Source organism: Monodelphis domestica, chromosome 8 (assembly GCF_027887165.1).
Source record: "Monodelphis domestica isolate mMonDom1 chromosome 8, mMonDom1.pri, whole genome shotgun sequence".
Taxonomy (NCBI): domain Eukaryota; kingdom Metazoa; phylum Chordata; class Mammalia; order Didelphimorphia; family Didelphidae; genus Monodelphis; species Monodelphis domestica.
The window spans coordinates 66,253,077-66,274,423 of record NC_077234.1 but is presented as its reverse complement, the minus strand read 5'-3'; the positions used below and the strand labels follow the sequence as shown (position 1 = coordinate 66,274,423).

General features: G+C 36.9%; 1 long non-coding RNA gene across 1 annotated transcript; it reads left to right on the top strand.

Moving 5' to 3' along the window:
- The first annotated feature begins 641 nt into the window (after positions 1 to 641).
- On the top strand, positions 642 to 20,868 carry LOC103101571 (uncharacterized). Its single transcript, XR_471991.3, has 5 exons — positions 642 to 775; positions 2,914 to 3,050; positions 15,548 to 15,725; positions 16,017 to 16,138; positions 20,687 to 20,868. It is a non-coding gene; the product is annotated as an uncharacterized LOC103101571 (long non-coding RNA).
- The last annotated feature ends 479 nt before the right edge of the window (positions 20,869 to 21,347 follow it).

Here is a 21,347-nt window from a genome sequence, read left to right as displayed (position 1 = left end):
AAGAAGCAATAGAATTAAGCTCATTAAGTTCATTTAATTCTTTATTATCTTGTTCATCTTTATATATATTCTCATTGAAAAACAGGCACCATTGGTCTTTGAACTTTAAACATACATGCATGCTCCTTCCTCAGAGGGATGTTTGACATTAAATATTGAATAACATAACAAACTAATTCTGAATAACAATTTTTTTTCCAAGCAGTTTTGGGTTACCTACAAGCTCTTGAGGCTGTTGTTAGAGTTTATCACCAGTTTTCTGGAAGGCTATATTCTTTTGTTTACTCAGTTTACCTTATTTCCCTCCTGAAGTGTGAAAGACTAGCAAGGTAAAAGAAGGATCATAGATGATAGATCTTGAATTGTATAAAAAGTTATTTAGTCCAATTTCCTTATTTTCCAAATGAGAAAATTGAGGAATGGAGAGTTTAAGTCTGAGGTCACCCAAGTAGAAAGTGGCAGTTAATATTTGAACCCAAGTACTTTGTCTCCAAATCAGCATCCTTTCTACAAGACCCAGTACTAAGAATCATCCACTTGTTAGATCATCTATGAATAGATAATGTAGATAACATTCTCCCTGGAATTCTGCTAAATTCTTTCATGAGATTCTTTAAGAGCTTGGAATTTGACCACATAAGACCACTGGTATAGAATTCAAATCAAGATTTCAAACTGGAAGAGACCTTAAAGTGATCTAGTTCTTTTTTTTTTTTTATTTAAGAAATGAAGAAACTGAGGCTGAGAGAGTCTAATTGATTGTCCCAGAATCTTGGTGAGAGTCAAATAAGTTTCTATAGATAAAGTGCTTTGTAAGACTTTAAGTGCTATTTAAATGCTAGCAGTCCCACATTACTGCTCCTATGCACTGTTTATTTGGCATTTTGACAATTTTGCACCCTTCCTCTATACTTTATTTCATGCAAAAATGCTTTGGGTTCATTAAATTAGAGGACTTCCCAGCTATTGGGAAGGATACAGCACCAAAACAACGGCAGGATAAATATGGATTGACAGCCCTGTCCCTAGAGCATATTCCCCCAAGGCTGAAGTGCACTTTCCTTTGCTACTTATTCTCCCTCTTTTCCAGATCCAAGTATCATTATGGAAGAAAAAATCAATTAAGATTTTCCTCTGTAATTCCCATGGATTACCCACATCTGGGCCCTGGTCTCTTCTCTGTTCACCATCAGTAAGACTCCTTCAGGAAATGTAATATTTTGATTAATGACTGTATACTTTTCCAGCTTAGGACCTGGCAACTTGGTTCGCCACTAACTCTCAATTTTGCACTTTGGCTTTTGAATTTCATGCCATGGCAATAGTCCTTTGCCAAATCTAGCTGCTGCTGCCTATATTTCACAACTAACCCTTTTTCTCCACTGATAAGACCTTTGTTGTTGTTGAGTCATTTCAATCTTGTCTGACTCTTTCTTGGATCCCATTTGGGGTTTTTGGGCAAAGATTCTGAAGTGAGGAAAACTACTCAAAGACTTGCCCAGAATCATATGGTTAATAACTTCCTGAGGTCAGATTTGATTTCAGAAAGTCAAGTCTTCCTGACTCCAGGCTGGATATTTTATCCATTGTGCCACTTAGCTATCTGTCTCTCACAATTAATGCCTTTTCTTTTTTCTTTTTTTCTTACACACATATTTTGTTGTGCTTTACCTTATTGTGTTTTATAGACATTGCATTGTTTTTTGTTTTGATTTTTACAGTTTGAAGGTTTGTGGCAACCCTGCTTCAAGAAAGTACATTAGCGCCATTTTTCCAACAGCTTGTTCTCACATTACATCTCTGTGCCATATTTTAGTAATTCTCACAATATTTCAAATTTTTTCATTATTATTATTATTATTCCTGTTATGTTGATCTGTAATCTGAGATCTTTACTATTGTAATTGTTTTGGAGTACCATGAACCATACCTATATGAGATGACAGTCTTCCTTTATTCATATTTTTTCCATTTATCTCCTTTATATTGTTGGCCTTTTGTTCTTCCAGATAAACCTGTTGTTATTTTTTCCTAGTTCTATGAAATGATTTTTGGGTAGTGTGATTGGTATGGCATTGAATAGATGAATTAATTTAGATAGGGTTGTCATTTTCACTACATTGGTTTGACCTATCCATGAACAATTAATGTTTTTTTGTAATTATTTAGGTCTGATTTTAGTTGTGTGAAGAGTATCTTGGAATTGTATTCATATTTTGCTGTGTTTGTTTTGGTAGGTATACCCCCCAGGTATTTTATATTGTCTAGAGTTATTCTGAATGGAATTTCCTTTTCTCTTTCTTGATGTTGGCTGACCCCTTTTCTTTATTGGCACAGCTACCGATTTAATTAGACCCTCATCATTTCCTGCCTAGATTTTTGCAACAGCCTTCTAATTGGACTCCCTGCCATAAGTCTCTTCCCATTCCAGTCTATGTTCCATATAATTGCCAAAATTATTTTCTTTTTAAAATAACTTTCTACCCCCCCACATTACATTTTGGTACAATTTTAGATAATCATTTTCTGAAATTTTGAGATTTTTGGTATCTCCCTTGCTACAACCCCTCCCCCTTCCCTAAGACAGGAGGTAATGTGATATAGGTTATACATGTGTTATCATGTAATACATATGTCCATGTTCATCACATTGTGAAAGAAGACATTGTTTATACTATGGAAAAATTCATGGAGGAAATAAAATGAAAAATGGCATGTTTAATCTGCATTCAGCAAAATTATTTTCCTAAAGTATAGGTCTGACCATATCACTCCCCTTTTCAATAAACTCCAGTGGTTCCCTATTGCCTCCGGGGCCAAGAAGAAACTCCTCTATTTTGTTTTTAAGATTCTTTACAACCTAGCCCCAAGGTATCTTTCCAGTTTTGTTGTAAATTACTTCCACTCCCACAGCTCTGAGATGCAGCCAAATAATTTCCTGACACCTGATGTTCCAGGGCACCTTTGCACCGACTGTCTTCCAAGTCTAGAATGAACTACCACCTCCACCTCACAGAATACCACAGCTCTTCCTTCAAGATGCAAATCAGGTATTATATACTAGATAAAGTCTTTCTGGTTTCCCTCAAAAGTGAGTGCCTTTTCTTCTTAAGTATCTAGTACATTATGCTTTCTTTACTGGCACACACACATACATATATATGTACATATATATATATATATATATATATATATATATATATGTATTTGTTCTTTTTGGGGGCAGCTACACAGTACAGAGGATAGAATGATTGGCCTGGAGTCAGAAAGACACTTCTTGAGTTCAAATCTGGCTTCAGACACTTACTAGCTGTATAACCCTGTCACTTAACTCTTTTTGCCTCGGTTTCCTCATCTGTCAAATGAGCTGAAGAAGGAAATGCAAACCACTCTAGTATTTTTGTCAAGAAAATCCCAAAACAGGTCATGAAGACTCTTCTTTCCCCTTCCAATTATCTGTCTATCTATCTATCTATCTATCTATCTATCTATCTATCTATCTATCCATCTATCCATTTATCTATCTATCTATCTATCTATCTATCTATCTATCTATCTATCTATCTATCCATCCATCCATATATATGTATATTTTAGGTTTTACTAGAAGAAAGCCCATTTTATTTTTTTATAATCATGAAAAACACACTTCCATATTGGTCATTGTTGTAAGAGCGAAGTCATACCCCCAAATAAAACTATAAGTACACTCATGTGAAAGAAGACTTCAACAGTTCTTTCCCTGGAAGTGGAGAGCATTCCCTGTCATAAGTCTTTCAGGATTGTCCCAGATCATTGAATTGCTGAGAGTAGCCAAGTTTTCACAGATAACCATTGTCAATATTGCTGTTATTGGGTACAATGTTCTCCCAGTTCTGCTTATTTCACTCTGCATCAATTCCTGCAGATATTTACAGCTTTTTCTGAAATCATCTTGCTTATCACTTCTTATAGCACAACAGTATTCCATTAACAATATGTCCCACAATTTGCTCAGCCATTCCCCAATTGATGGACATCCCCCTCAATTTCCATTTCTTTCTCACCACAAAATGAAGAGTCTTCTTGACTCCAGTTCAGGCAATTTATACACTGTACTACCTAGCTGATAGGACTAAGTGCTCTCTAGGGTCCCTTACATCCAGTGTTGTGCTAAAATGTTTAACAACTGGATCTTCTTTAAAATTTAATTTATATTAACACTTTCCCATCATTTTCTTACATCTGGAAAAAACAATAAATTAAGCACTGTTTTGTGGCACTTCCAGATTTCTGAAGTATAAATGCACACACTAAAATTTTAACAATTGGTTCATTTGAGCCTTTTTAGCATTCTAATTTATCCCTGATTATTGATCTAACAACTTGTCTATGAATTTATGAATCTATACTTTCTCTATGTGACTCATAATCAATTACTGTTATGTGGATGGTCTCCATTCCTGTGAAGAAGTGATCGATGAAGTACTCATTCTATGATATTGCCAAATGTAGCATTGGCAATATCTCTGTGTCAGCTTGTTTCAAAAATTCTTGGAGGCAAATTATGGTATTTCCTCTATGCATCATTGACATATCGTTATTGTGATTTGGTTCTGATTTTCTGAGTATTATTTTTGTTTTTTTCTTAGTCCCTAGTTAACAAATAGAGACTCTGAAATGTTGTTAAGATCTTGGGGAGCAAGGGAAGAAGAGAAGAACATCAACTAATGAAATTACAAATGTTTTTTTGGAAGTTCCCAGAATCATAGAAGCTGAGAGTTGGAAGGGATTTAGAAATCATCTAGTCCAGCCCAAGCCTGAACAGGAATTCATCTTCTGTTCCAAGGCCTCCAGTGATGGGAAACTCATTACCTAGCAAAGGAGTCCATTTTACCATTGCTGATTATTTTAAAAAAAAAGTTTCTCATGTAAAGATTAAATCTACTTTTCTGCAATTTTTGGCAAGTATTTCTGGTTCTGCTTTCAGAAATCAAGTAAAAGTAGTCTAATTTCTTTTCTTTTCCTCTTTTTTGTCATGAGTTCCCCCCCCCCCAGATTACATGTTTATACAATGTTCAATAATCATTTTTTGATATTTTATGATCCATGTTCTTTCCCTCCCTTACACTCTTCCCCCTTCCCCAAGATAGGGGGTAATTTGACATCAGCTGTACATGTGTTATATGATAATCTCTTTTCCCAGTGACAATTTTTCAAATACTTGAAGACAGTTATGTTTTGATGCCTGTATTATTGTTGTTGTTATCAATGTTCAGTCATTTCAGACTCTTTATGACTCCATTTGGGAAATGTCTTTTTGGAGTTGTTGTTTTTTTAGAGATATTAGAGTGGTTTGCTATTTTCTTCTCTGGATTATTTGACAGATGAGGAAACTAAGGCAAATAGGGTTAAGTGACTAATCCAGCTAATAAGTGTCTGAGATAAAATTTAAATTCAGGAAGATGAGTCTTCTTGACTCCAGTCTGGGCACTCTATCCTTTGTTCCACCTAACTATCCAACCTATAATTAAGTTGGGGAAAAAGTCAGACCTAGATGGCCTCTGGGATCAATTCTAACTCCAGGTCTGTGATCCTATGATCTGTTGCCTTCCTAATGTGCCCTTCTTCAGGCTAAAATCTCCAGTTCCTTCTGCCCATCTCTGTAAGTCATGGTCTCTACTACTCTGCTTTATCTCTTGCTTGTTCTTTTTTAACCTAAAGAGCAGAACTAAGACTCACTGGTCCTAGTGACAAGGAAGCATATTTCAACTCAGCATGAGAAAAAAAAATACACTTTCTAAAATTAATATTGACCAAAATGGAATGGTGAGTTTGTTACTCTACAAAGAAAGTCTTCAAGGGAATTCTGAATGACCACTCATTAGAAAATAGAGAGGGATTGTTTCATTCAGTGCACTTATATCTCCAGTGCCTAGTACTGTATCTGTCACATAATAAGTCCTTAACAAATACTTGCTAATTGCTTGATTTGCATTTTGAATCAATTAGATGAAACTCTAAGGGAACTTCCTTCTTCGTAATTCTATAACCAATTAGATGGTGCCTAGGGTCCCTTCCAAACTATGGTTTTGTTATGTAATCTAATTAGGGACAATTATCTTAATATTTTTATATCCTTTGTAAAACTGTACAGCCTGATATAAATAGCAAGTAGATTTTGGTACTTGGGAAGAACAATGATCCCTTCCCACCCCACCTTCGTGCTATGCTACAAAACTTAAGAATATGTTTGTGTTCTAGTTCCTGGACCTTCCCGTCTTCCTTGAATTGAAGAAAAATCAAAATGAGAGTGTTCTTCATTTAACCCCCCATAATTCAGAACTGAGGACTACATCAATAGAGGGAGTGGCCAGGGTATTGGTGGCTAGATTACAAGGAGTGTTCTTTTGTTTATTCATGACCAGATCATGGGAGGGAGTATCTTAGTGTTCTGAGAATATAGAACCTCCCCAAAGGTTCACCCACATTGCCATTGTTGTTCACTTCATAAATAGTGCAAAAACCCCAACTGAAAGCTATGGACTTTTGTTGATTAATTGATTTGCAAGAGGAAATTTTGGCTATAATGTGTCTTTAAGCAAACTGTTTATGCTTCAATAGAATGTCTCTGACAAATTTAATGGAATACAGTGCTTTTCTTCTTTGGTGGATTTTACTGGTAGAGGCATTCCCTCCATTTCTCCTGCCTAAGTTTCACTAACAGTCTATAGATAGCTCCCTTAAGTCCTACTTAAGTGTCTTTTCCTTTACTCTTGTTGATTTATAGCTATATAACTTCAAAGAGCACCTGCTCAGTAAAACCTGAGTTCAAATCCAGTCTCAGACATTACTTGTGTGAACTTAAGCAAGTCACTTAACTCTGTTTGCCTTGTTTTCCTCACCTGTTTTTCTAACCAAATAAGTTAGAGAGGAAAATGGCAAACTATTCCATTATCTTTGCCCCCCCCCAATAACAAACTCCTAAACTAAGTTCAAAATTTTTCTCAGACCCTAGTTATGTGACCTTGGGCAAGTCATTTAATCTCTGTTTGTCTCCGTTTCCTCAATTGTAAACTAGGGATAATAATAGTACCTACCTCACAGAGTTGTCATGAAAATCACATAAGGTATTTGTAAAGCATTTAGCTACATGCCTAGTAGAAGTTTAACAAATGCTTGTCCCAGTGAAATGTGAGCTATAAGGAGTAAAGTAAACAATATTTTGACATTTTGCATTAATATATTTTCAATCAGAATGAGCAATGTTCAAGGTTCTGATGTTTTAATATTCAATGATTCTTAGCCATACTTTGCACATCTCTTTGTAAATCACTTGACAGCTATAAGAATAATCATTCCCCAACGAACAAATAGTCAAAGCATATGAGCAGCTAGTTTTCAGAAGAAATCAAGGTTACCTCTAGGCATATTTAAAATGCTCTAAATCACTACTAACTAGAGAAAAGCAAATTAAAACACTTCTGAGACACCACCTTATACCGATCAGATTGGCTAATATGATAAAAAAAAAGGAAAATTATAAATGTTGGAAGAGATATGGGAAAAGGGGAATATTAATGCAGTATTGGTGGAATTGTGATTTGATCCAACTATTGTGGAGTGCAATTTGGGAACTAAGCCCAAAACAAACTGTGGTATATTACTGTGAAGGAATTCTATTGTGTTATAATAAATGATGAGTAGAATGCTTTCAGAAAAATCTGAGAAGATGTATATGAAGTGAAGCAAAGTGAAATTAGCAAAACCAGAAAGCCATCATCCACAGTAACAGTAATATTAAATGATGATCAGCCATGAACAACTCAAGTTATTCTCAACAAAACAACGATCTAAGATAATTCCAAAGAACTCATGATAAAAACAAAATTCTATCTACCTTCAGAGAAAGAACTGATAGAGTCTTAATTCAGATCCAACCATACCTTTTTTAAACTTTCTTTGTTCTTCTTGGGTTTGGTTTGGTTTTTCACAACATGGTGAATATAGAAGTGTGTTTTATATGACTGTACATGTATAATCAATAGCAAATTGCTTACAGTCTCAAGGAAAAAAGGAAGTAAGGAGGAAGAGATTTTAGAAATCAAAATTCTAGCAAATGTTAAAATTGTTTTTGCATGTTATTGAGATAAGAAATAAAATTAAAACTTTTTTTTTTGAAAAAGAGCCTTACTGAACAAATTGTGATATATGATGGTGATGGAATTCTATTGTGCTATAAGGAGTGATGAATTGCTTGATTTTTAAAAGAATTGAAAAGACCTACATCAACTGATGCAGACTGAGATGAGCAGAACCAAGAGAACATTGTACACAGTAACTGAAACATTATGAGACAATCAGATGTAATAGACTTTGATACTAAAAGCAATGCAATGATCCGGGACAATCCCAATGGACTTATGAGAAAGAACGCTATCCATATCCAGAGGAAGAACTGTAGGAGTAGAAACACAGAAGAAAAACATAGGATCTATCACTTGTTTACATGGGTATGAAATTTGAGGTTTGAGTTTTAAAATACTCTATTGCAAAAATGAACAATATGGAAATGGATTTTGAGTGATAATACATGTATAACCCAGTGGAATTCCTTGTCAGCTCTGGGAGGGGGGAGGGAATAAAGGATCATGTAACCATGGAAAAATATTTTTAAAATAAAATTATATTTTTAAAAAGAGCCTTAGTATATTTTTAAACTCTCTGTATATGTAAATTTATTTTTTAAAGTAGATCTGTTAGCAGGTGAAAGGTTTGTCAGGTATCTTAGTACAAATAAAATGCCTTCTGCTACCTTTATCAGTGTTCCCACCCATGGCCTTTTCATCTTCTGGGAATGTATGAGAGAACAAAAAATCTGGCTTCTTTAGCCAAGTATGCTGCGTCATGTAAGGTCTGGTTATACTCTTTATCTAGCAGGCTTGTAGAATAGAGAGACTGCTTTTACCTTACTAGGCTAGGCTTCAAAGAGAGCAGCATATCTCAATGCACATAAAAATTGGAAAAGTGAAGTCCATAATGTACACAGATCCTGCTTGATCTCTGCGAGGCAGCTTCATAAGCTGCTTAGAGTTGCTCATTTGTGTTAGGGGAGGATTTCTAGATCAGGAGTTCCCTCTATTGATCACAGCCCTGGAATACTACCGTTGCCTCCACAAAAAGTCACCTCTACCTTTTATTATCTTGACTTAGATGTTTTTAAATTTTAAAACTTTATCTAATTGCCACCATCTACAAGGTAGCAAAGCATGATCACAGGAATTTTCATGGAATTTGGCAAGAGGGAAATTAGGTAATCAATAAATTAATATTTATAGTTCCCACTGGGACACAGAAGCCTTTGATATTTTCCCTTCTACTTATGGGAAATGTGACTGACTTATTCTTCCAAAGGGATAAATACCAGTGTTAGGACCAGCAGCAATTTCTTAGGCAAAAAGAACTCAATGAACTGTTGTACTCAAAAAGAAAAAAAAATGCTATTACTTTTCTTAAAGATCTTACTGTTTACTATGGACCATGCTAATTTATAACCAATTTCTGGGTTAAAAACCAAAACAAAAATCAGCAATTCACCACCAATTGAACACTTAATGGGATGTGTTTATTTTAAACTCTTACTTTCTGCCTTAGTAACAATTCTAAGATAAAATGGCAAGGGCTAGGTAATTGGGGTTAAGTGACTTGTCCAGGGTCACACAGCTAGGAAATTTCTGAGTCCCAATTTGAACTCCAGGCCTGGTGTTCTATCCATGTGCCACCTAACTGCCCCTTAATGTGATGTTTATAACTTTATATTTATAACTTATTTTATTTATAAGTTTTATTTATGTCAGCAGTTCCTCCTAGCCATTTTCTTTTGTATGTTAAGTGCTAAAGATTTTTCACTTATTTTTTTTCCTATTTGCTTATTCTTTATCGGTTAACCAAATTAAATGAGAATGCTGAGTATTTCCTAACCTTAAAAAACCCTTAATACCTTATTAATTGTATGGGGGGGGCATTCAGTTTTCTTGTGGGGAAAAATAATTCAGTCGTAACTCATCCAAATATTTTGTCTTCTACAGCACAATCTTGGGTAGTAAAATTTGGTGTATGATGTTTTAATTTCTATTGCATGAGGAGAGAGACAATCATCAAGAAAATCTTTTACTATCACGTGGAAAGCCTCGAGAGTCCATCTTTCCCCTCAAGCTTCAATTATTCTCTTTTATCCACTTCTCAATCCATTTCATTATCTCATCCAAATTATTTTCTAGTTCTACTGGCACACTGCCGGGCAGCCTGTATACTATTTCAGGCTTGTCAGAGACCATAGCTTCTTCATAAAGAATTTGGAAAATTTCACCCTGAATATTGTCCTGTAGGTCTATTTCCAGGTAAGACTGCACTTAATCCATTCATAAACACACAGGTTTTTATAGCATTCCTTCAGATAAAGGAAGCTAGAGGGCTCAATGGATGGAGTAACTGAAGTTAGGATGACTCATCTTTAGTTCAAATCTGGCCTCAGACACTTTCTACTTGGTTGACCCTGGCCAAGTGACTTACCTTTGTTTGCTTCAGTTTCCTTATTTGTCAAATGAGCTGGAAGAAGGAAATGGAAAATTACCCAAGTAACTTTGCCGAGAAAACTCTACAAGAGGTCATAAAGAATCTGACAAAAATGAAAAAGAACACAACAAAGATCTCTAGGGAAGGAGAACACCTCCTTGGTACTTGTCCTGTGTCTAAGTCAGCACAGTTATCTTCATGTCTAATTGAAAGCCCTTTGATTGCATTCTTCATCCATCTCGCTCTATAGAAAACAATGTAACTGGATGGGCAAGAGTGTTTGGGCTTTTTTATTTTATGAGAAGTAGTATGGTAAGTCAGAAGTCCTAGATTCACATCCTGCCTCGGACATCCTGACTGTTTTGTACTGAGCAAGTCACAACCTCTTGTAAAAAGCACTTGAAAAATATTCCCTTATTTTATCCTCAAAGCAACCATGGGAAATTAGGTTTATTATTATCTTCATTTTACAGATGAAGAAACTGATAAGTGGAACCTGCATCAGCAAAAGGAGTTTCCACACAGAGTTCATAGACATTGATGGAAATTGCAAATCCTTGCTCTATAGCAAAAATGAATAATTTGGAAATAGGTATCAAATGATAACATTTGTACAACCCAGTGAAATTGTTTGTCGGCTCTGGGAGGGGGGAGGGAAATAAAATGAATCATGTAAATAGGGAAAATATTTTTTAAATGAATAAATAATTTTGGGGAGGAAAATTGCATATCTTGTCCCTTTGTCCAAAAAAAGAAAAAGAAAAGACCTTTGTCCTGGTCACAGTGGAATGATTTTATTGGGCATGCCTTTCAATAATCCAGGGAGGTCAGTTAATGTAACTCATTAGCTGTGTGACCCCTGGGCAAATCATAACTGCTGTGAGCTTCAGTTTCCTTATATAGAGAGTAACATCACAGAACTGTTATAATGATCAAAAGAGATTATATATGCAAAGCACTTTGTAAACCAAACGTGCTATAGCCAGGTGGTATCGTGGCTAGAGTCTTGAGCCTGGTGTTCGGTAGACTTCTCTTCCTGAGTTCAAATTCAGCCTCAGATATTTACTAGCTGTATGACCTTGGGCAAGTCATTTAAACTTTATTTGCCTTACTTTCTTCAGCTGTAAAATGAGCTGGAGAAGGAAACGGCAAATCACCCAGTATCTTTGCTGAGAAACCCCCAAACGGGGTCATAAACAATTGGATCCTACTAAATGACAATATGTGCTAGATAAATGATATTTATCATTATTATTATTGCTACCTAAAGAGCTGGTGAATCAGCTTCCTGATTGAATTCTAAGAATTGCTCTCATAAATCTATGATTTTGTAATTCCTGTAATACCTTTCATCTTCCCCACTGGCCCATCCACTGCTTCTTTTCCCATATTCAGAGGCAAATGTTAGTGAATACAATGGCAGTTCAAAGAGTAGCTGATGGGCCAACATCTTTCTTGAGTTGGTTGTAAGGTTTTTGCTTGTTCATAGCAGTCATGAAAACTCAGTATCACTAAAACTGCCATCCATTGTAATCCCACGGGCTTCACCCACACCCTATGCAGTTTGGTTTGGCTATATTTCTCTGGGTAACAAGGCATCCTGCTTTAAAATCAAACCTTACTTCCCTTCTTGGACTTTTTTACCCCAAGTCTAACAGAGTAGGCAGCTTGCTAGTTCTCAATATAAAGGACTTTAGAGAAGAAGGAAGTGAGTTCCTAAGAGTCCCACTAAATGTCTTACTAAAATTCCATAAGAAACTCCTTATAGTCAATGAAGTCAATGAAGAAGACTGCTAGGTTTGAATTCATTAAAACCATAGGATTTAGACCTGGAAGTTATCTTAGAGGTAAGATAACGCAACCCCCTCACTTTAGGGGCAACTGACTTGCTCAGGGTGGGACAACTAGGAAGCGGAAGGACCAGGAGCCCTCCTGGCTACAGAGACAGAATCTGGCTCCTTTCTTTTGGGGTAGTCTGTTCTGGGGAAAATGAATTCTGGAAGTGATTCTTTTTGATTGTCTCAAGATGGCTTGGAGTTTTCCTTGGCTACAGTGTACTTTGGCACGGTTGAAAGTCATTTGCTTAACCAACATAGCCTCATTGCTGGAGGTTTTCAAGTGGAAGGGAGCTTGAGCAAAAATGCTGCAAAGAAATGATGCTTGTCTCATCAGTCCAATGATTGCTGGTGCAGAAAATATGACAAGCTGATTTAGAGAAATGCTGATCAATTTTCAAGGAGAGAAGAGTTGCTGTTTCAGCAGAGCTCACACGTTGGAAGAAAAATCCTTTGGTGTACATCACCACACCTATCTATTCATCCTGCCTCCCTCCTGCATAACTGACTTTAAATCCTTCAGCCCAGAACTGATGTGTGATCCTTATGATTTTTCTCAGGTGAAAATATATGAATATTTCACAGCTCAGTTATTTTAAATGCTCTGCTAGAAACTAGGACCATAACACAGTTATCTTTCCTAGGGTAGTAATATTACAGATGGGGTAGGCTTTGTAAAATGAGAGAAGATTGGTCCTGGAAAGGTCCTTAGAGGTCAGTTAACTTAACCCTCTCATTTTATACACAAATAACCCAAGATCTGGGCAAGTAGGTGGCACAGTGGATAGAGCGCCCAACCTGGAATCAGGAAGACTCATCTTCTTGAGTTCAAATCTGGCCTCAGACACTTATTAGCTGGGTGACCCTGAGTAAGTAACTTAATTCTGTTTGCCTCAGTTTCCTCATGTGTCAAATGTACTGAAGAAGGAAATGGCAAACCACTCCAGTATCTTTTCTAAGAAAACCCCAAAAGGGACAAGAAGAATTAGACATGACTGAAAAGACCAAAGAACAACAACTCAAGATACATTGGGGAGCTCAATGTCAAATAAGGAATTAGTAGAAGAAGAGGTACCAGAGCATGATCTTCCTAATTTCTGTACCATGACTTGTTTGCTCATTGTCTCCCCTATTAGAGCACAAGTTTCTTAAGGACAGTGACTGTCTTTTGCCTCTTTTGAAGCCCCTGTGTGTAATATAATGACTGGCACATAATAGGCTCTTTTTAAGACTGAATAGTGTTGTTGATCTGTCATTAGGACATGTACTTTGAATTATTTTTAGAGTTATGGGGATGATTTGCCTCTTTCATTTATTTATTTCCAGGTGATCAGTTGGGATTAAGCAGGCAACCATAAAATAGACCATAGGGGGGCAGCTGGGTAGCTCAGTGGATTGAGAGCCAGGCCTAGAGATGGGAGGTCCTAGGTTCGAATCTGGCCTCAGACACTTCCCAGCTGTGTGACCCTGGGCAAGTCACTTAACCCCCCATTGCCTAGCCCTTACCACTCTTCTGCCTTGGAGCCAGTACACAGTATTGACTCCAAGACAGAAGGCAAGGGTTTAAAAAAATAAAATAAAACAGACCATAGGTCATTGGACCATATAACAAACCCATGATCTTAATACATGGGATAATCTGTTAAGCTAATTGGCAACAGGTTTTACCTCTTGAAAAAAAGCATTCATCCTTAGTAGCAGACTTCTCAATTAAAAAAAAATGTGGCAAGTATCCAGAGATGGGCTGGAGTCAGTCTAAACTCAGATTACAAGAGCTAATTTTTAAATTTTTAGGAGAGGGGCAGCTAGGTTTCCCAATGGTTAGAACAAAAGGCCTGGAGTTGGGGGGACCTGAATTCAAATTTGGCCTCAGACAGTTAGTTCCTAGCTTTGTGACCCTGGGCAAGTCACAGCTCCAATTGTCCAGATCTTAAGGCTCTTCAGATGGTAAGGATTTTAAAAAAGTTTTTTTTTTTTTAAATTAGGGTATTTATACCTTAAAAATCAACAAACTCTATGAATAAGAGTTTGATTTTTTTTTAAACCCTTACCTTTCGGAGTCAATACTGTGTATTGGCTCCAAGGCAGAAGAGTGGTAAGGGCTAAGCAATGGGGGTAAAGTGACTTGCCCAGGGTCACACAGCTGGGAAGTGTCTGAGGCCTGATTTGAACCTAGGACCTCCCATCTCTAGGCCTGGCTCTCAATCCACTGAGCAACCCAGCTGCCCCTGATTTATTGTTTTGTTGATTGTCTAGATTTAAGAAAATGATGAAGAAAATGTTCATTACCAAAATTAAAAGTATGTTCAACACACTTTTTTTGAAGAGCTAGTAATTAAATATTTACAAGGATACTTCTACAGAAATCACTCCTTGTAATGACTATCAAGCTAACAAAAACAGCAACCATTTCGTTCCTCAAAAGATTACTGGAGCTGAATTTATTAAGCAAATGTACCAACTTGCTGCCAGTAAGATATTTCAATTTTTCTGCTTCACCCATTCTTCCTTGGAGAAAGAAAATCTGTCTAATAAACTACCTGGACTTAATGGCACCTATCCCAAAAACCATTTTCCACCAGAATTCCCTAAGGCAAGTTTCCCTTGTAATTGACTAAGGATAAACTGAAATTCATTTGTCTTTCCTCTTCTTACAGAGAAGATAGATTCAAAATTCAATGAATAAGACAAAAATCATCCACACTCAAAACTGTCCTTGAAAATCCTTGAAATCTTTACAAAGGACATTATGATATTTCTAAATATCATGGCACAGTTGTTAACAAATTTGTTTAACAAATTCAGCTCCAGTAATTTGTAGTTGAAAAGGGACTAAGACTCTTTAAAAAGAAAGTAGTCTGAAGTAGAGTGCAAATAGACCAGAAATGGTCACTATGGAAATAATTGAATGTAAACTTAATTTTTTATAACACTCATGGCTCACCTAGTGAACCTGAGAGAGGCTCAATCAGGACTTCTATTCAAACAAAGGAAAATACTGTAAAAACAGGTCATGACATGGAACGAATGCATCAACAAGCATTTATTAAGTACCTACCATTTACCAAGAATTGTGCTAAGCTCTGTGTGTGTACATATTCATATGCCCCTATTCACTTTTCTAGAATCAGACTGACTCTGTCTCCTTCACCTACAAGGGAAAAGAATAAATGCAAAGGCTGAGGACTGAGCCCCATTTCTCCTACCAGAGACATCTTTACCAGGAACAGAGGAGCCTCAGTAGGACTGAAGCAAGACAGACATGGTGGAAGCAGCCTAGACCGCTGGAATTGACTACCTCTACAGCCAATCAAAAAGAATCGGACTCACTATGTGGTTAGCCAACTAAAACCAATTAGGAATTGTCTGTTCTTGTAACTCTCCCTGCTTCTCTCCATAGACAAGTTAAATTGCCTTGTCAAGCTGATGGGATTTTGCCTTGGGTCTGAGACATGGCCCAGATCCTGATTACATCCCTCCCACCCCACTATTGTACTCAGCTGACTGATAATGAGGGAAACAATATTATTGAAAGTGTTTCTCGCAGAAGTTTGATTTAGAGGTGGCTGTCTCTGTTTTTTCTTCCACTCTCACCAAATCCTCCTTCACACTTTTTTTCTTCCCCAGTTGGAATGTGGATTTCTTAAGAGCAAAGAACAGCTTGATTTTCCATTTGTATTCTCAGCCAGAAAGGACACAGTGACATCAAGAGAATTTAACAGAGACTGTCCAGCTGACCACCAGTGAAGGTTGGCCTTTTCATTAGCTTTACCACCCTAAATAGAGACTGCTCGCACTACTTCCATGAACAGAAAGTCACTAGCTATCATCTTTTCATTAAGATGGTAGACCAACGGGTCTTACTTACCAACTCTCTGGTCAATTAATCTCAAGACCCACTGGGGATTGCCATCAGTCCCGCTACTTACTATACATACTATACTATACTCCAGATCCCTAGGCATTCTCCTCTCATCTGCTAAGTCTCCTTAGGACTCCTGGTCTTTGCTGTCTGCCCTAACACCAAAGCCTAATGACCACTAAGCTTTTCCATCAGTCCCACAACTGAATCTTCTCATATATTTTGTCTTCCTCAGTTAAAATGTGAATTTCTCTTTTTCTTTTCTTAAAAACTCATACTTTCTATCTTAGTAACAACTCTAAGATAGAAGGGCAAGAGTTAGGCAATTGGGGTTAAGTAACTTGCCCAGGGACTGTAAAGGTTAAAATTTAGGGGAGACTGAGGAAAGATAGAAATTAGTTTCTCTCTGCAAGAAGTATTATTTTTATGAGGTTTATTAAAGGTTAAGGATTAAAGAAAATACAGAATAAGAAAGCACATGTCTAGGCCAGAGAGGCCTAGACAAGGATAACCTCACATCATGAAAGAGATGCGTCTGCTCCAAAACAGAAGTCCAAAAAATAGAGCCTATTCACAACCAGGTTTAAATACCCCATCTCACTCTCGGCCCAGGTGACAATTCAGTGAGATTAGAGGGAATTCTGGGGAAGTGGAGCAAGGATTTCTGGGGATTGAAGTCCTGGATTCGAGTCTATTTTTATAGGACACATAGCTAGGAAGTATCTGAGGTCAGATTTGAACCCAGGCCCTTCCAACTCCTGGCCTGGCACCTAGATACCCCCAGAATATGGATATCTTAAAAGCAAAGAACAATTTGATTTTCTTTTTGCATCCTCAACATTTAGCTCAGTGCTTGACACATAATAAGAGCTTCATTGGTTTCTTATTTTCATTAATTCATTCAACTGTGTAAAGGAGTCCTGCAGCAGTGATACTAAGAATAGCATCATAGGGATCCTGGAGATTTTTGCTTGGAAAAGCAAATGATCTGTGTCTATTTTCAGTAATTAATATCCAAGATAGCCCAAATTTCCCAGACTTTTCCTTCTTTTTTTATGACTGGAGATAGGTCATCTGTACTGAGAGTAAATGGTTAATTTTCATCCCAGTGTCAAGATATATTTTCTCCAACATTTCATTACTCTGTGTGTGTATGCACACATATATTTATTTACTTATATGTGTATATATGTATATAACATATACTCCTATTGTTGATTATATCATATACATTATATGCACATATATTCTTAAGGATTTTTTCATTTCTGACCTAGTTTACATTTTAAGATTATTTTAAGGGGCACATTGTATTTATTAACAATGATTCAGTATACGTTTAGACGATTCTGTGTCCTCTTTAAATTTTATGATTAATCTCATTGGAAGCCCAAAATGATCAAAGGTATTTAATTATATTGATGAAATAATGCTTCCTACCTCCAGAATGGCATGTTCTGTTCTTTTATTTATCAGATTCATAAGGATGGTTATAAATTTATTTAATCAGTAGATGCCTTGATCTTTCTTTCAAATCATCCATGTTGTGTAAATTGTTACTTACTCGTGTTCTAGGATATTAAGTCCTTTTTCACAACACAAATTTTGAGATTATGGCTATGCCAAATGACTACTTGCCAGTTCTAACATCTCCTCACTCCAATCTATGCCAAAACTAACTATCGAATTTATCTTTCATCTTTCCACAAAGCCTTTCAGTGACTAGATCACTCTTCTTTAGACTTTCATGTCATTGAAAGTATTCTGGACCAAAAGTCAAAGGCCTGGCTTCTAATTTTAGCTCTAACACTATTGTACATCAGTGTAAGATCATTGTTGTTCAGTCATGTCCAACTCTTTGTCACACACCATTTGGGGCTTTCTTGCAAAGATACTGAAATGGTTTGCCATTTCCTCTAGTTCCTTTTATATATAAGGAAACTGAAGCGAACTGGGTTAAGTGATTGCATAACTAGTAAGTGTCTGAGGTGGATTTGAACTCAGAAAAATGAGTCTTCCTGACTCCAGACCTCGTGCTCTATCCACTTTGCCACCTAGATGCCCCTGGGATAAAATACAAACTACTTTGTTTAGCATTTAAATTTTTTTCACAGTCTGACTCTATTTGCTGTCCCTCCAGACTGATTTAATATTCTTCTTCCTCTAGTACTTGATATTCCAGTCAAACTGGCTGGTTTGTTATTCCCCTGATATAATATTCTATTTCCCACTTCCTTTTACACAAGTTTTCTCCATGCCTGGAATGCTCTCCTTACTCACTTTTGTCTTTGGATCAAAGCCTAGATCAGGTGCCCATCCTAAATCATACCTTTCTGGCCCCCTATCACCTTGTATTCATTTTGCATTTATTTTAAATTTATTTTTCTGTGTGTCATTTGTATCTGCTCACAGACTGTAAGCACCTTGAGGGAAAGTGCTTTCATTTTTGTCTTTGTATCCTCAGCAACTAGCACAGTGCCTGGCACACAGTAGGCACTTCATAGACTCTATGGAATGAATTTACCTGTGACACCCTGAGTTATTTCATTTCTCTCAACTCCTGTTTCTAAACTTTTAACATGATAGGGGTAGAGAACACCTCTCAGGTTTCTTCCAGCTCCAAGATTCTATGATTCTATATATTGTCCAACTTTGCCCACCAAAATACTATTTCTCCATAAAAGACTTCTTTTTGTTTAATGGACTTTAAACCATACTTTTTTGCTTCCTTGCTTCCTTGCTTCCTTGCTTCCTTGCTTCCTTCCTTCCTTCCTTCCTTCCCATAAACATTTATTAAGCACATACTATATGCCAGACAGCTAGATGGTAGTGAAGACCTGGCCTTGGAATTAGGAAGACTCTTCTTCCTGAGTTCAAATCTAGCTTCAGACACTTATTAGCTGTGTGACCTTAATCAACTTACTTGACCCCATTGACTCATCTATAAAATGAGCTGGAGAAAGAAATGCCCAACCATTAAAGTATCTTTGCCAAGAAAACCTCAAATAGAGTCAGAAAGAGACAGACACGACTGAAATGACTGAACAACAAAATATACCAGGCACACATAAAAATATATTAATTTGGCAGGAGGTGCTGGCAGCTGAGACTGGAGATTCAAAGAGTTGGCAAAGGAGGGCATTCTAGACATGTCCTCCTCTAGCCTCAGCAAATTCATGGAGCTGGGAATGGATTATCATTTGGGACGAACAGCAAGAAATTCAGTGTGGTTGATCCATAGTGTACATGAAGAGGAATAATGTAGCATAAGGATCCAGTGCAATGACAGCTGAATTTAGAGTCAAACCTGGAATCAAATCTCAGCATGACCACTTAGTTCCCTTTCCTATGATATACTCCTCCTCAAATTGTACTTCCATCAATCATCCCCCAACAATGAACTGAGGTCCACTATAATTATTTATGTGAGAACTTGGCAGATTCTCAGAACACTTCTGGGAATTGCCCTGAGATTAAATGGGATTAGTTACCTATGAATGAGTCCTTCCCTCTCTCTAGGTAGTGTAAGGGGAAAAGGGGGTTAATTTTTAAAGGGTTGGACTTGATTATTTAAGAGTTTGGTTGCCAGGAATTTAATTAATTCCAAAGAGAATTTATTTACAAAATACAGAAAGAGTGAAACAAGAAATGAGAGAGAGGATAAGGTAAGATATCTAGCCTGAGCACTAAGTAATTTACTCCTGGCCCCTCCGGGCAGGGAGAATTAGTTTCAGCCGGCCTTGGCAAAGTAGAGGACCCAGGATGTCTCTTCAGAAAATCTAGCAGTTAAGAGTCAGTTTTTCACTTACTAAGTGTCAGTCCAGTCAGCAGATCCTTCTGCCCCTCTTCACCAGCCTCAACTTGAAAGCATGAAGAATTGCACATCCAGCAGAAGTGGAAATCCAAGTTGAACTCTGCTCTAAGAATTCCCCAAACTCTGTGTAGCACTCTCTCTTTTAAAGGCATTTTCTCTTGCATCACTTCTAATTCCACATCTACCATCTGATGCTCTGACACTCTGCTCTAGGATTTCCCAGAAGGCAGTTAGTCGATTCTGATTCATTACCCACTATCACACATGTGGGTCACAGACCTCCCACTTCATAATTAAGTGAGATATTTGCACCTTTGGTGATTAGATCTAACATGGGCAGATCTTACCATTCATCTTTAAGTATCATGTTTGCACTTTTTGTGATAGAATCTAAAAATAGGCAGGTCTCCATACTTAACTTTTAAGTAGGGTGTTTACAGTTACAATTAAAATCTAAAAATAGACATGAGTTACAATTTAAATCTTCAAAATCAAGGAAGAGCTAAGTACTTTCATTGTTACAATTAGGGGAGAGCCAAATCCAATCTTCACAGTAGGCATCTCAGAGCACAAAATAGTAGACAAATAAGCTTACTCTTCTTTCCTTCTTTGTTCTTCTAGAAATGATTTGAAGTTCTATAAATATGAGAAACAAGAACAACCAAGAACTTAGCTATCCACGTGGCAAGAAAGAAATATATGGCTAACCTGAACCCTTCCTTTCTTCAGTATAAATCATTTCATTTTAGATTATCATCAGTACATTTGGTCCCACAGAAGCTCTTGTACTATAAAACTTTAATTCTGATGCATTTATGGAGGGCCAAGAAGGGATTGGCCTCAATTTTCCTTTTACCCTATTTGTGAGAAAGGTTTTGCTCAGCAGCCATGACCCTTGATCCCAAGACACTTTCAGCCCCAAGGATCCTCCCTATCTCCACCTCCCAACCTTTATGGGGCAATACTTTTGATTAGCTTAAATTTACATATGGACATCAAGGAGCTGCTCTCCATTGGCTAGGCCTAGAAGCTAATGCCAGTTACTCCAAATGCAAACTTGCCAATGAAACAAAACAGAAATATTATGAAAAACAAAGAATCTCATAAATTAATAGTTCCTTGATATGTCAACATATTTGTGATCTTACCAAGATGAGTACTATTGCCAGTAGCTGAGGTCATATCCTTTCCATGCCTTTTCACTCCATGTAATTCTTGTCCATCTCTAATACTAAATGATCTGTAAGGTATCCTCTGATTCTAAATTTATGATCCTATGAGC